The sequence below is a fragment of the Notamacropus eugenii genome, chromosome 3 (assembly GCF_028372415.1).
Source record: "Notamacropus eugenii isolate mMacEug1 chromosome 3, mMacEug1.pri_v2, whole genome shotgun sequence".
Taxonomy (NCBI): Eukaryota; Metazoa; Chordata; class Mammalia; order Diprotodontia; family Macropodidae; genus Notamacropus; species Notamacropus eugenii.
The window spans coordinates 360,003,290-360,017,422 of NC_092874.1; the positions used below are offsets into that span (position 1 = coordinate 360,003,290).

The window sequence follows — 14,133 nt, forward strand, 5'->3', positions numbered from 1 at the left end:
TCTATAAAACATTTAAACAGCAATCAATTCCAATACTACATAAATTGTTTGAAAAAATAAGAAAAGAAAGAGCCCTACTAAACTCCTTCTATGGCATAAACCTGACCTCAACATCTAAATGAAGAAACAGTAAAAAGCATAGGAATAAATGGAGTTTTTCTTAAAATGATAAGTAGTATCCAAAAACAAGCATGTCCATAATGAGAATAAACTAGAAGTCTATTCAGTACGATCAGAGATGAAACAAAGATGTCTATTGTCACCATTATTATTCAACATTATACTAGAAAACCTAGGTATGATAATTAGACAGGAAAAAGAAATTGAAAGCTTAAGCACAGGCAACAAGGACACAAAACTATCACTGTATAGATATGATGGTTTACTTACAGAAATCTAGAGAGTCAACTAAATAAACTAGCTAGAAGAATTAACAACTTCAGCAAAGTAATAGGTTATAAAATAAATCATCAGTATTTCTATAGGTTATTGACAAAACTCAGAAGGAAGAGATATAAAGAAAAATTTCATTTAAAGTAACTATAAATAGCATAAAATACTTGACAGTCTACTTGCCAAGATAAACCCAGGAACTATATAAATGCAATCACAAAACATTCTTCACAATGATAAATTCAGATGTAAATAATTGCAGAAATATTAATTGCTCATGAGTAGGCCAAGTCAATATAAAATAGTTTTGTCTCTTTTTTTAAAACATGGCTAATGCAGAAATTTATCTTGCGTAACTTCACATTTGTAATGAGATTTGCATTTCGTACCTTATTTAATAATTTGTAATGAATTTGTACTTCTTACCTTGTCAGTGGGAGGGAGAAAATGTGGAACTGAAAATAAAATAAAATTGATTTTTTTACAAACAGAGGAAGAAATAGGTCAAACTAGGGTTTTGGGGGGATGACTTGTAAGGAGAATTATCATTTTAGAACAGACTGTAGAGAACTTTCCCAAAATATAAAACACTCTGAACAATACAATAGAATAAAGGGCACTCATATGTTAAAAATAAAAAAATATTAGAACAAACTCAAAATATTGAAAAATTAGAGTCATGAATATATATTTACTACCAAGAAACAACTGATTTGGAAAAAAGGATCAGGAGAGAAAATATAAGAATTATTCAGTTGCACAAAAGGCATACTGAAATAGCAATAACAAAAATCTGGATGTCAGATATTGCAAGATAGAAAGGAGATAATTGCTGAGAACATTTGAATCAGTGAACAAAGTGAGAAAAGCAGACAAAAATCACCTACTACCTTTTCACTCAGCAATACCACTTCTAGAGCTGTATTCCAAAGAAATCTTAAAAATGGAGAAAGGACCCACATGTAAAAAAAATATGTATTGCAGCTCTTTTTGTCGTGGCCAAGAATTAGAAGTTGAAAGGATGTCCATCAATTGGGGAATGGCTGAAAAAAATGTGGTATATGAATGTAATTCATATTGTGCTATAAGAAATGATGAACAGGTGGATTTCAGAAAAACCTGCAAAGACTTATATGAACTGATGCTGAGTGAAGTGAGCAGAGCTAGGAGAACATTATGCCCAGTAACAGTCACAGTGTGCAAGGGCAGTATCTGATAAACTTAGCCCTTCACAGCAATGCAAGGACCTAAAAAATGCCATCCACATCTAGAGAAAGAACTAAAGAGTCAGAACACAGAATGAAGCAAACTATTTTCTCTTTTGTTATTTTTCTTTTGTTTTTTTTTTCTCATGGTGTCTCTCATTCATTTTAATTCTTCTATGCAACATGAGTAATGTGAAAATGTGTTTAATAAGAATATATTGTAGAACCCACATAAGATTGCATCCCATCTTGAAGAGGGAGGGGGGAGAGGAGAAAATTTTAAACTTATGGAAGAGATTGTTGAAAACTTAAAATGAATTATTTAAAAAACCACCCACTACCAGTGAGGAAACGTAAATTTAATACATGCAAAAAATGTAATTGTCAAATTCCAGAGGTTCCACCTCAATAATAATAATTCTGTAAGAAACCAGAAACAAACCATATACCAAAGATTACAGTAACACACAAGATTATGTAACAAATATAAAAGAAGGAAAAGATACAATGTATCAAAAAGGTAAGTAAAAAAATCATCCACCCAAAATAATGACTCCTACACAGCTGAGTTCCATCCTACAGGAGGAAAATTGTTCTTTAATAGAACTGATGACTCCCAAGCATTCCTGTTAAGAGAATTTGAGCTGAATAGAACATTTGGGGGAAGGATGGGAAGACAGAAAGATAGACAAACTTCACAAGAAAAAGAAATTTGAGCAGTGTGAAGGGAAAAGTCCAATACTTACACACTAATGGGGGAGAAGAAACTTTTCTTTCTTGGAAGGATCAGTGATGGAGTAAAGAAAAATCTTAAACCTGAATATTTCTGAAAGGTATTTTTAAGAATTATCTGAAATATCCTGGTATTTGGATGGAGGAGGAAGGGGTAGTAAATTATTGTTTTTCAAAATTGTAGTTCCAAAGAACAAGAATGAAGATGGAGTTGAGTAAAGGGCGGACATCCCAGGCCTGACTGTTATCTAAAAGATGCAAAAGACAGTTGAAGGGGAAAGAGTATAATGTAGAAATAAAGTGAACAGGAAAATAGCCTGGGAAAGGGTCAAGCAGTGGGTTTTAAAAGGATGGGAGGTTTAGGGAAGGAGTGGTCACAAACACAAAGAATCTTAGCAGAATATTAGAAAAAATTAGATGAGGTCTTTTGTGTTCTCTGAATGGAAAACATAATGAATTTACATATTTTTTGCTTTGGAATATTTACATATTTGACCCTGTGCTAGGGATAAAGAACTCATAAATAAATGCAGGAGAGCAAAACTATTAAAAATAACCTTTATAGATCACACCATAATCAAAATGATAATCAGTAGAGAAAATGTGAAGGAAGACTTCACTCTTCTGAAAACCAGCACCTGCTATGGACTCCCTGTAGTATATTTAGGGAAGAACATGGATGAAAGTCATTCAATAAATAAACAATAATAAATTAAATATATAATTAACAATAAATAAACATTTTTGATAAGCATGGTTGAGGAATTTTTACATCAAAGGGATCATAAGTCCATTGTTTGGAATATAGCATCATCTGTTATTTTCGTTTCTATTTTTTTGGTATCTTCTTTATCTTGAAATGTCTTCTAAATAATCCCTTAATACTTTCAAAACTGTGTTACCATTAGGATGAATTTCCTCAGTGTTTTCTTAGTTTATTCCAGTCACTTTTCATGGCTCAGTTTTCTCAAGTGTCATTCATTTCTATTTCCTCACTTAACATATTTGAGGCCAGAAAGGTGAAAGCTTCAATGAAGACATCCACAATGCCTATCCTGTGGGCTGCCTTAATTCATCACCCAATTGGACCACTTACAGGTGCTAAGCCTCTCCATCCTACACTAGTCTGGTCCTCAGAAAGCAGACATAGGCTGTTACCAGGACAACACTTTCATTGTTTTCAGAATAATTAACCTACCAGAGCCTCTGCTCTGATGGCACAGCTTTCAAGAATTTCCATACCATGACAAAACACTGGTAGAAGAAAATACTGCTTTAAAGAGGCTATGTGTTTAGTTAGGCCCAAGTCTTTAAGGTGATTACAGGTCTGATGTAGGAGATCATCTCAATAATGATGAAAATAGAGCATTAGAGAAATAATGACCAAGCTATGCAATTGAAATCCATTTGTTGTCCCCCACTACCAGATCTTAATGGCTCAGCTACAATAAGCTTTCTGCACACATGATGCTCATGTTCTTCCTCTATGCTCTTCGATCAGCTTTTAGAAATGAGTTTGAATTCTAAATAAGTGGGGCCCTTGGCTGTTATGTCTCTTCATTTGGCAAAGTGGTCAACAGCTACTGGCCAACATATCTGGCTTCTTTATCGTTGTAGCAACTATTTTATATCGGATAAACTTTTTCAGAAAAATGTAATAGTCAATGTCAATACATTTTCATTTTTCATTTCTTATTTTTTCAGCAGTTTATTTGATTAGATCAGGTTGAAACTGTGACAATTGTATGGAGTCCCTTCTCATCTTTCTCCTTTCTTCTAATATGATATTGATTTTTGATCTATGCTCTAACTACTCAATAGTCTGATGAAACAAAAATAGTTAATTCTGAACATCCTCCCATGTCATTCACCAGTGCTTAGTCAACAAGAACTATGCTAAGTTGTTTTGATTTGTTTTTTGGGGAGAGGGGGGAGGAGTGCACAAATATAATCAAAAACAAACTGACAACCCCTGCCCTCAAGACCTTACACTCTAATGGGATGGCAACACATTAAAAGGAACTGAAAAGCAACAGAGGAGGGTAAGATACCCATGTGAGGATACTGTGGTAAAATCCAAAGAATAAAGCATGGTTCACCTGGATCTTTTCTCAAAATGGTGGTTCCAGGAAGAACTCATCAAAAGAGGAAAAGGTCATAAGGATGTCAAAGACAGTTGAGTCATGGTGGCAAAGTCCAGAGAATGAAGTTATTTCCAGTTTGTTCAAACAGCCATAATTTCTTTTTTCCCATGTTGTTTGGTTATCATCATGTCCACCACTTTATAATTCACTTCTGGAAGCAATTATTAATGAGGTATGAGTACTATATATATATACAGGGCTGCTGAATAGTCAACAAGCGTTCAATCTCTTTCATTTCCCAAATCTAAACCATGTTTTCCAATGCACTATTTCCCATAATAGTGCATATGTGTGTGCGTGTGTGTGTATGTGCATCAGCAAGGAGTGGTATTTGGGAAGGAAAGGTAAGGAAAGGGGAATTAATTCCTTAAATGCATTGGGCAATATGAGGAAAATTTCTTGGTAACTAGTGTTTAGTTGCAGATGACTAAGACTGAAGTAGGAAGGAGAATTACTTAGCACCATCAGGAGCTTATCTCTATAAACTCTCTTCCTCCAACCCCCAAATGCTCACTAAGCAGGCAAGAGAGCCAGATATGATTTATGAGTTAAAGCTGCCATGGATTTTTATGGCTGGAATGTTGCCACAACCCAGATTCAGCTGTATGGTAAGTTGTGTGGCTTCTACATTTAGGCAAATGTGTGAGGTGACAGGGTTTGTTTGAATTCAAAGCACTTGCTTTCCCTCCTTTCATCTTTCTTTCTATTTTCTGTGCAATAGCCCCAATCTAACTAAGGCTATAGTATATATAATACAAATATATGCCTTTATTATTAATTCACAAGTGGCATCTTCAATAGGAGTATGGTATATTTATTATACATGTTCTTTTTTCACAAGGTAGCTACAGCCCTTTTTAAACCTTAATAAATGTCCAAATAAAAACAGTGAAATCTTATTAACAACATTTAGATCAGACATAAACAAGGACTGTAAGTTTTCTCTCCCCTGGAAATCATGGAAGACCCAGGAAGAAGATGCGTTTGTCCTTCCCAGGAGTTATGTCCTTTAAATTCATGTCATACTTAACTGGTTTTTCTTGCCTACTGCTAGCTGACAATTTTTACATGTTTTTGCAACTACCATTATGTTGGTAAAAGTATCTTGGGCTATTAGGAATCATTTATATCACTTTGATTTCAGCTATATTAATGTACAAATATAGGACATTGCAAAAAATAGAAACAGAGATCCTAGGACAAGGAAAGAGTCAGGAAACTAGGACAATTTGTCACCGCAAATAAATTCAGAATGGATCTTAATGGACCATTACTATTCTAGCAGCGTCTTTTTCTTCTCCCTTATAACTCTTGTGGATAGTCTTACTGAATAAAGAATCCTCAAACACTTCTCAACAGTAAAGTAAGGGTTTGGAGAACTGTACAGGAATAGTAGAAAAATGTAAAGATGAATGAGGAAAAAAAGTTGGCAAGGGCCTACAAGTGGGAACATTTTTTAAAAAGTGATACTTGTGATGGGCAACGCAGAACTTGTAAACGCAGTGAGTGAACACTAAATTGGAAGTGACAATATTCACTTTATATTCAAGAGAAGATGTCTATTTGCCATGATTAAAAACTTCAAACCTCTGCGAACTAGGTATCTGGTATTCCTCCTAGGACCATCTGCCTCTACCCTTGTCAGCTAGACAAAGCACTTGATAATTCTGGAATATAACTGTGCAAAATCTACTGGGCTGTTTGTTTTTTTTTTTTCTGGAATAACAAAATTTAAAACAGGTAACTATAATGATTCTAAAAATGTCAGAGCCCCCAAAAATATGCTAATCCTTTAGCCTCATATGCTATCATAGAAAAAAGAATTCTGTTTAACCTACTTAACCATAAAAAAAAATAGCTGTAGCAACAGCTGCAGAAAGAAAATATACAAAATTTAGCACACAATAGCTCTTTAGCAGTGTTTGAACACTTACCTAAGCCAGTACGTCCTAGGTATGTGTGTTATGTAAGTACCTCTAATCAGATTCCTAAAGGAAAGCTTTTCCTAGTCCTGTGGGTAAAAATATATTTAATAAGCAAATTAAACAAATATATAAATATTTCCTCTTATTATGTCCATGAAGAATTCAACCAAGAAACTGTTCTGAAACCAGTCTATTATCAGGATCCCAACTGCATTCTTGGCTCTGCTTATCTCTTTCTTTAACAGTTCAGGTCTTTCCATGCTTTTCTGGATTCCTCATTTTCAGTATTTTTTGTAGCACAATTTGTTACCCATTCCCTAAACAATGGGCATCTACTTTGTTTCCAGTTCTCTGTTACCAAAAATAAAATAAAATACCAATAAAAATATTGTTATATATAGGAGCTTTCTTCTTATCAGTGTTTCCTTAGGGTATTGTTGATAATTTGGCTCACTTAATACATAGTAAATTTTGTTTTAGCTCCTCACATTTATTCTCTATACATCTTTGGTTTTTACGTGTGTTTCTTGCAAGTAATTGATTATGAGATTTTGTACTCTAATATGTTATTTTATTGGCTTGCTTTATTCCATCATGTTTAAAGCTATGAGAGTTATGCTTATAATTTGCTCATCTTTTTTCTGGTTTTTTTGTATGAATTAGGATTCTGGGGCAGGGTTCTTCCTCCATAAAAACAGTGCTTTTTCTCTGTAGTAATTTTTGCTTAATCTACTTAAAGACAGCACTCTGCACAAGCTCCCTCCCACTCCAGCTCCTCTGCCTGCCTTCTTTTTGTTAGCCCTTTCTTTAGCTTTGGAGTTTTAATTAAGGTGTTTATTCTTTTTCTGTCTTCCTTTTATAGACTGTTATCAAATACTTCCTGTCCCTTTTTCTCTCAGTTGAGTAGATAAGTAAAATCCTTCTTCTCCTCTATTGGTTACATTTTTTTTCTTTCATTTTCTGCACATTTTTAGAGGAAAAAAATATTTCCTTTGTTCTCTGCATTAACCCTCTTCCCTTTCTGTCTATTCTAAACTTTTGGTTGATTCATGGGTCTTATACTTATTCATTCATTATTTAGCCTCTTGTATTCCTTGTGAAATGAAAGCTTCTAGAGCACCAATTCAGAGTTCTCTCTTCTAAATAATTTCTCTTTCCCTATTGAATCTGCCTCCTCCTTCCTTCTTTTGTTATGTCTTACTCTTTGAAATATCAATTCTTGCCAATGATAGACAAGACAGAACTGCAGCCCAGTAGAAGTTTTCCTTTGTCACTGTTTGAGTGGTCCTTTTCTATCCTCTCCCACTTTTTTCCATGGATCACTTTCTTATGTGCTATAAAGTCTCTTAGGATCCACATCCATGCATACTTTTGGACACCAGTTTTCTGTGGGAGCTCTAATTTCCCTTCTGAGACAACATATTGTCCATAAAAGCGTGACATTTTCCTAAAGGTAATGGTCTCTCTAAGTATCAAATCCCTGTAGATGATACCTATTTTAAGACCCACATCTCTCATTATATATTATATAACTCTTCCATGAAAGTAAACCTACTGCACTCTGAAGCTGGGATGCCAATGGGCCCCTGCCTAAGGGCTCCTCTGGACCGTCCTGGCTTTGGGGTGATTATCAGTAGTAACTGTTATTGTTTCCCACCCAGCCTGATATCTTTCTTTGTCTTGACCTCATTAAAGGGGCCATGCCCTGGCTACTTCTTAAACAGGCCTATTCAATGATTGGGCATTGCCTCACCCTAAGTGAGTGCCTGCAAAGACGTTGGCCTAAAAGTCTCCCATTGCATCCTGGGTCATTTCCGGTCATCTTGATGAATAGCTGGTCACTGGATTCAGATGGCTCTGGAGGAGAAGTGAGGCTGGTGACCTGCACAGCCCTCCCTCACTCAAAACAAAGTTAAATGCAAGTCATGTCATCGTTTCTCTGATGGCACGGTCTTCTTCAGCAATGAAGGATGAACACAAACAAACAATCCTTTAGTGGGACTACTTCCCTCCTCTGGAATGAGATTTTCCATGTCATTCCCCACTGGAGATTCTTTTACTCATAACATTTTAGAAAATCGAGACTCCTTAAGTTATCTTTATGCATCCTGCCTTTGGAGATCAATGTTTTCCTTCTCCTGAGATCATGTGTTCTTTCAATATTATTGCTTTGGCCCCTCTTCCCAGTTTGTCCTTCATGTCCACATATGTATATTCCTAACCAGCTGTTCTCTCATTTATTCCTTTAGAGAGACTTGCCACTGTGCTCTTTTTTTTCTTTTGCCTATTATTTTGCCGTTCAGGCCAGAAATTCCTCTTTCACAATTCATATTTTTCTCTTGGATCATTTGAGAACATCCTGCAGTTGATCCATGCTCTTTTGGCAATCCATTGGGTCCTCAACTGAATCAGTTATTAACTCATTTTCCTTTGTCTTGAAATGTCTGTTTGATATATTTGACTTCATTTAAATATCCTGGATACTATCTTCCCCTTCTGTTTTAATATCTTCCCTGCTGATTTATCTTTTGGTGTTCAAGGTTCTTAATTGATTTTTTTCTTCTGAAATCCTGAGTTATTTGTCTTTTTTTACTTTATATATTCTCTTAACTCCTCCTTTGATGGCAGATCTCCCAGGGCTAGAAATCAAAATTATTTCAGCCTGCTCCCACAATAGGCAATTCATTTTAATAGGTTTTAGTGCCTGCCCCAAATGACTTCTGTGAGGGAAGAACCGCCTTCACTGGATGCCAATCTCCTTTTCTTAAGACTTGGTGATGTCCCATATGCATGTTTATGCCCTGCCCCAGGTCCTTCCTTCTTTAGTTTTCTAGAAGAGTGGTGCTGTAGCATAACAGGGTTGACCACTCAAGCAGAGTAAGCTCCTTGTTTTCTATTACCTCAGCCTTCTTTCTTTGGGGAAAAAGAGTGAGTTTTGCTCCTGTTTCCACAAAATGTTAGTGTGACAACAGGAAGAGGGTGTGATGGCAGAGACTGCACTAAAAGGAAGAAAATTGCTGAGTAAATCTCACAGCATGTCTGTGGATTGTGATGTGCTGCCCTCCCAGCACAACCCAAAGGAAGAGATGATTTTGAGTGAACAAGCTTGAAAATGCCTCCTCTGCTATTAATTAATTAGTATTTATCTTTCTATTCTTCATGATCTCTTGGCCTGTGGAGACAGCTGGACTGACTTTACCTCTTCTGTATAATTCTTAACGTTGGATAATTCACGTTTGAGTAGTCTGAGGAGTTCAAATTCCTGAGAGTTCAGGGAGGTAGAAAACAATATCTAGACTTGCTGTTCACTTCACCTGGAATCTTTGTCATAAATTCTTAAAGGCAATGCTAGTGTATGTCAAGTTTTAGCTGGTCATTTCATGCGTTAGGTATAGGTTCCCAAAGTACAAAACTCAGTCTAGGTAATTCAGATATTTGTCAAAGAATTAGCCGCAAAGTTGGGAAGTAAGAGAGGAACAAGCATTTATAGACATCCATTTATGCACCAGACACAATGTGCTAAGTGCTTTTTACAAATACTGTCTCATTTGTTCCTTACTACAACCCCTCAAGGTAGGTGTAATAAAGAATTAATTTGGTAATAAGTTATCAAAGACAATGACAGGGTACTTCAGTCCAAGGCAATGGAGAGAACGAGGACTAGTCATCCTTTCACTCAGCAAGCATTCCTTCAGTTCCTGCTTAATAAATGTCACTGGACCATGTCCTAGGGATACAAGAAGAAAAAGGAAACAGTCTTTGCTCTGAAGAAATTTGTATTCAGTTAGAGGAAAACATGGGCAGAGAAAATTAAATATAAAATGTATACAAAGTAATTTCCAAGGGAAAGGTACTCGAAACCAGAAGAATCAAGAAAATAGACATCCTGGAAAACAAGGCACTTAGGATGAGTTCTCATGCAATACAAAAATTCTATAAGGCAGAGGAAGAACAACACTCTGGGCAGAGTCCAGCTTATACGAAGGCATAGTGATGGTCAACGTAATACCATGTGTAACCTACGGGTTTCTAGGGAAATTAAATTTGGCTGGACAGAATGAATTCTTCCCAGACAATGCCTGTCTGTTTCCAGTAGGCCTGGCTGGATGCATGACTTTCTTTTCTGGTCTCTGTCTTCTCCCTCACAGGTGGGGTTTGGGGATTTTTGTCTAAAGGGTTACCTATTCTTATTTTTCTTCTCCTTCTCCTCTATTCAGGGTTGGGGACTTTGTTAGCCAACCTCAATTATGTTAATAGGCATGGTAGTCTAGACACAAAAGAAGAATTCTAGATTCGGTTTAGAATTCTGCTTGTGAGAAGTTTATACACTAATAAAATAAAATATCAGTTCATCATGCTCCCGGGTGGCACCTAGCAGCCAAGTTGGAAAGGAAATTTCCCAGCCAATTAAATTCTCTGTAGTCTAACCGTCAAAGGCTTCCTTCCCTCTTTGCTTTCTCTGAACACAAAGACATACGTGCAGAAACAATTAAGATTGATATTTGTCTTTTATCTAGAGAAAGCCACAATTACCCTACTACAGTAATGAAACAGTAAGAATCAACTTAAAAGAAATTGGGAACTTTCAATTTCAATCTCCTTTTGGATGTAAAGAGGTGGGGTGGGGGAAGGGAAGTATAAAGGAGGAAGTAATCCATCAGTTACCAGGATTCTCAGCAATTTGGTTTATCTACCACTCTTTTATGCACTTCCAGTCTGCATCTACAGAAGACAGATTGGCTTCCCTAATGGAGTCTGGACATGTTCATCACCATCCTTCTATACTTCTCCTCTCCACCTATTCATGCATCTCTTCATTTACCTTCCCAGTTCTACCTTCAAATTCCCGGGCTGGAATAAAACCCTGCCTGATATCTGCATCATTTTTTTGTCCATGTTGAAAACCTGCCTCACAAGATACTGGACTACACATTACAGAAATTCAGTCTAGGTCAACCAGTCCTTAGAGACTTGATAATTATAGATCTCTCTCCAAAGGATGCTACATTTGTTAAACATATTGGGCCAGTTTGGCCAGAATGTACAGTGCATGAAGGTGAGTGATGTTCAGTAAACCTTGAAAGGAAAGTCAAACCTGGTTGTGAAGTGTTTTAAATGCCAAACAGAGAAATTCATGTTTTATTTTAGAGGCAGAAGTAGTCACTTAAAAGTTTTAATCTCAGGGGTGAAAAAATCAGACTTTAAGAATATCTATTTGACAACTGTACAAAGGATAGATGTATTGGGAGGACAAAGGGGGGGAAGAGTGAACATTGGAGGCTGAGAGACCAAGTAGGAAGTCACTTAATGGAGGAGACACACCAGTGAACCCACACCAAAAGAAATCACTGCTCCTTAAAGTAATGAAGTATGATAATAGTAATTCAGGTTTATTTGATATTTCACTGTCTGCAAAACAATTTCTCCTAACAAAAAGAGTCTTGGACAACAGAGTCAGGAAACTTGGATTTCAGTCTTGACTCTGCCGTTCATTAGCTGCATAAACTTAAGCAAATCACTCAAAGTTTCAGGACTTCGGAGAAATAGAGAAGAATGTAGTACATACGGAAGGACTATAACACACTGCCAACAAGGAGTTACGCAAATATTGTAAAGACAATTTTGAAAGACTTAGGATTTCTGATCAACACAATGACCCATCATGATTCCAGAAAACTTATGATGAAACATTCTACCCATCTCCTAGCAGAAAGGTGAAGGACTCAGTGTAGACTGAGACAAATTTGGGGGCACATGGATAATCCAGGAATTTGCTTTGTTCAGTGATATGTGTTTGTAACAAGGATTTTGTTTTTCTTGCTTTCTCAAGTAAGGGTAGTAAGAAAAAGACAAAGGAGATTCTTTTTTGAAAAGGGAGGAAAGGTGATAAAAAGAATGTAAACAGTGAAACACATGACCAGAAAAGGAAGTGAACCAGTCATGTAACAAGAGTAAGGCACAAAACAATGTACAGCACATATACCCCAATGATGTCTATGCAAAGTCAAGAGATCTCAAGCAATTACAATACATATGGAGAAGAAATAGCAAGCAGCTCAGGATCTGTTTGAAAGGTAGAGTACATGAAGAGGGATGTACAATAAGCCTGAAAGCTCCTTCATTAAACTGTGAGATCACTGAGGGCAGGAATGTCCTTTGCCTTCCCTTATAACGTCTAGCTTAGTACAGTGCCTAGGATGTGCTTAGAAACTGCTTAACTTGACTTGAAAGTGAGGCTGAATTCAGTTGTAAAGGATTTTAAATGCTAAACAGAGAAGTACATTAGATAGAACCCCCTCAATAAAGGATTTATAGAGAAAATAGAATTTCACAAGATGAGAGGCATGGATGATTTTTGATCTGCACTGTTGGAAGAAGTAACCATGCTGACAAGATCACAGATCTACTGAATGACCCAAGTACTTAAAATTCCTTATTTGTAAACTATTTGGCTTGAACTAGTGATATCTAAGTTCTCTTCCAGCTATAATACTCTACAACTCTGAATCGTCAAAGAGGGATGGGACACAGCCTTTTTCCCATATTGTAAATGTAAGAGTAGTTTTCCTTCATTCTCCAGTGAACAAAGGAAAGAAAAGAGACGATAAAAACAGAGGTTGTTCAAGTGGACATTTTTTCTTTCTTTTGAATAAAATCATTCTAAAAATTTTTTAAAAGCTTTACAAGACAAGAGAAATCAGAATAAGAATGCTAATTTTCCTGTTAACGGACTCTAAAGAGATATTTTAAAGTTTGCCAATGCCAAAGTTCAGAAACTGCAAAAGAGACAGAACTAGTGCTTTAATCACATGAGAGATGATCCTACCCCCAATAAATTTAAGATCTATCTGGATTTTGGTGAAGCAAATACTTTTTTTTTTCAATTTTCTGCTACTCTATCAGGTAAATTGTCCCCCCCTACAAACCTATGTCAGTCAGGTGTCAATACGTCAGCTTCACTGTAACTAAGGATGTTGCTTTGCCCATAATACTTTGGCCCCATGGCATGAGGCATTTCTTCAAGAAATGAAGTGAAGAAGCAATCGCAAGGCAGATTTAAGAGAAATAAAGCCTCATACAATTACTATCCTCCCTGACAACTGCCTGCTCAGCAGCACCCTATTTACATCCTTTTCCTTACCTTATCTTCTATTTTCTCTTAAATAACATAACTGAGAGTTTAATTCACTGATTCACAAGCATAACACCAAGAAGGTACAAAACAGATTGTAAAAGGCTCAGAATCGCAGCTGTCCTATAGGCAGTGACCTACATCAAGAAAAATGTTCTTTAGCTCAAAACATTATAGAGCACGCCGATCGGAAGCCATGCCAAGTCATTGCTGTGCAGTGCCCTTCTTCCATTTCATCCTATTTCTCATCTTAAATTCCCCACCCTCAAACAGAACATTGAACATAGCCTATATTCTCACAAGGAATAATGAAACAGATTTTCATTGGTTGTAACTCTTAAGATTCAATATAAATCTCTAAGACCAATGACTATACCCTCCAAAGATTATCTATGAGAATTCAATGTGTATAAATACCAAAACACTTTCAGCTAAGCTAATAAATGGAAAATCCCTGCCAAACCTAAGTAGTTGAATCACTCTTCAGGAAGAAATTTAAGTACACACTACACTATGTGCATTATTTTAATATTTCCCCTAATGAATTAATACTTTACCTCTGAATGACTGATAATTATTTTAGAAAACTATTCTATCAATTT

At 36.2% G+C, this 14,133-nt stretch overlaps 1 long non-coding RNA gene across 1 annotated transcript in view; it reads right to left on the reverse strand.

Annotated features, from left to right (window-relative positions):
• Window positions 1-797: 797 nt before the first annotated feature.
• The window catches only part of LOC140496906 (uncharacterized), an 85,803-nt gene continuing 72,467 nt past the window's right edge, over window positions 798-14,133 (reverse strand). Inside the window, exon 3 of the long non-coding RNA XR_011964445.1 lies at window positions 798-848. This is a non-coding gene — a long non-coding RNA (uncharacterized lncRNA). The remainder of the gene's footprint in view (window positions 849-14,133) is intronic.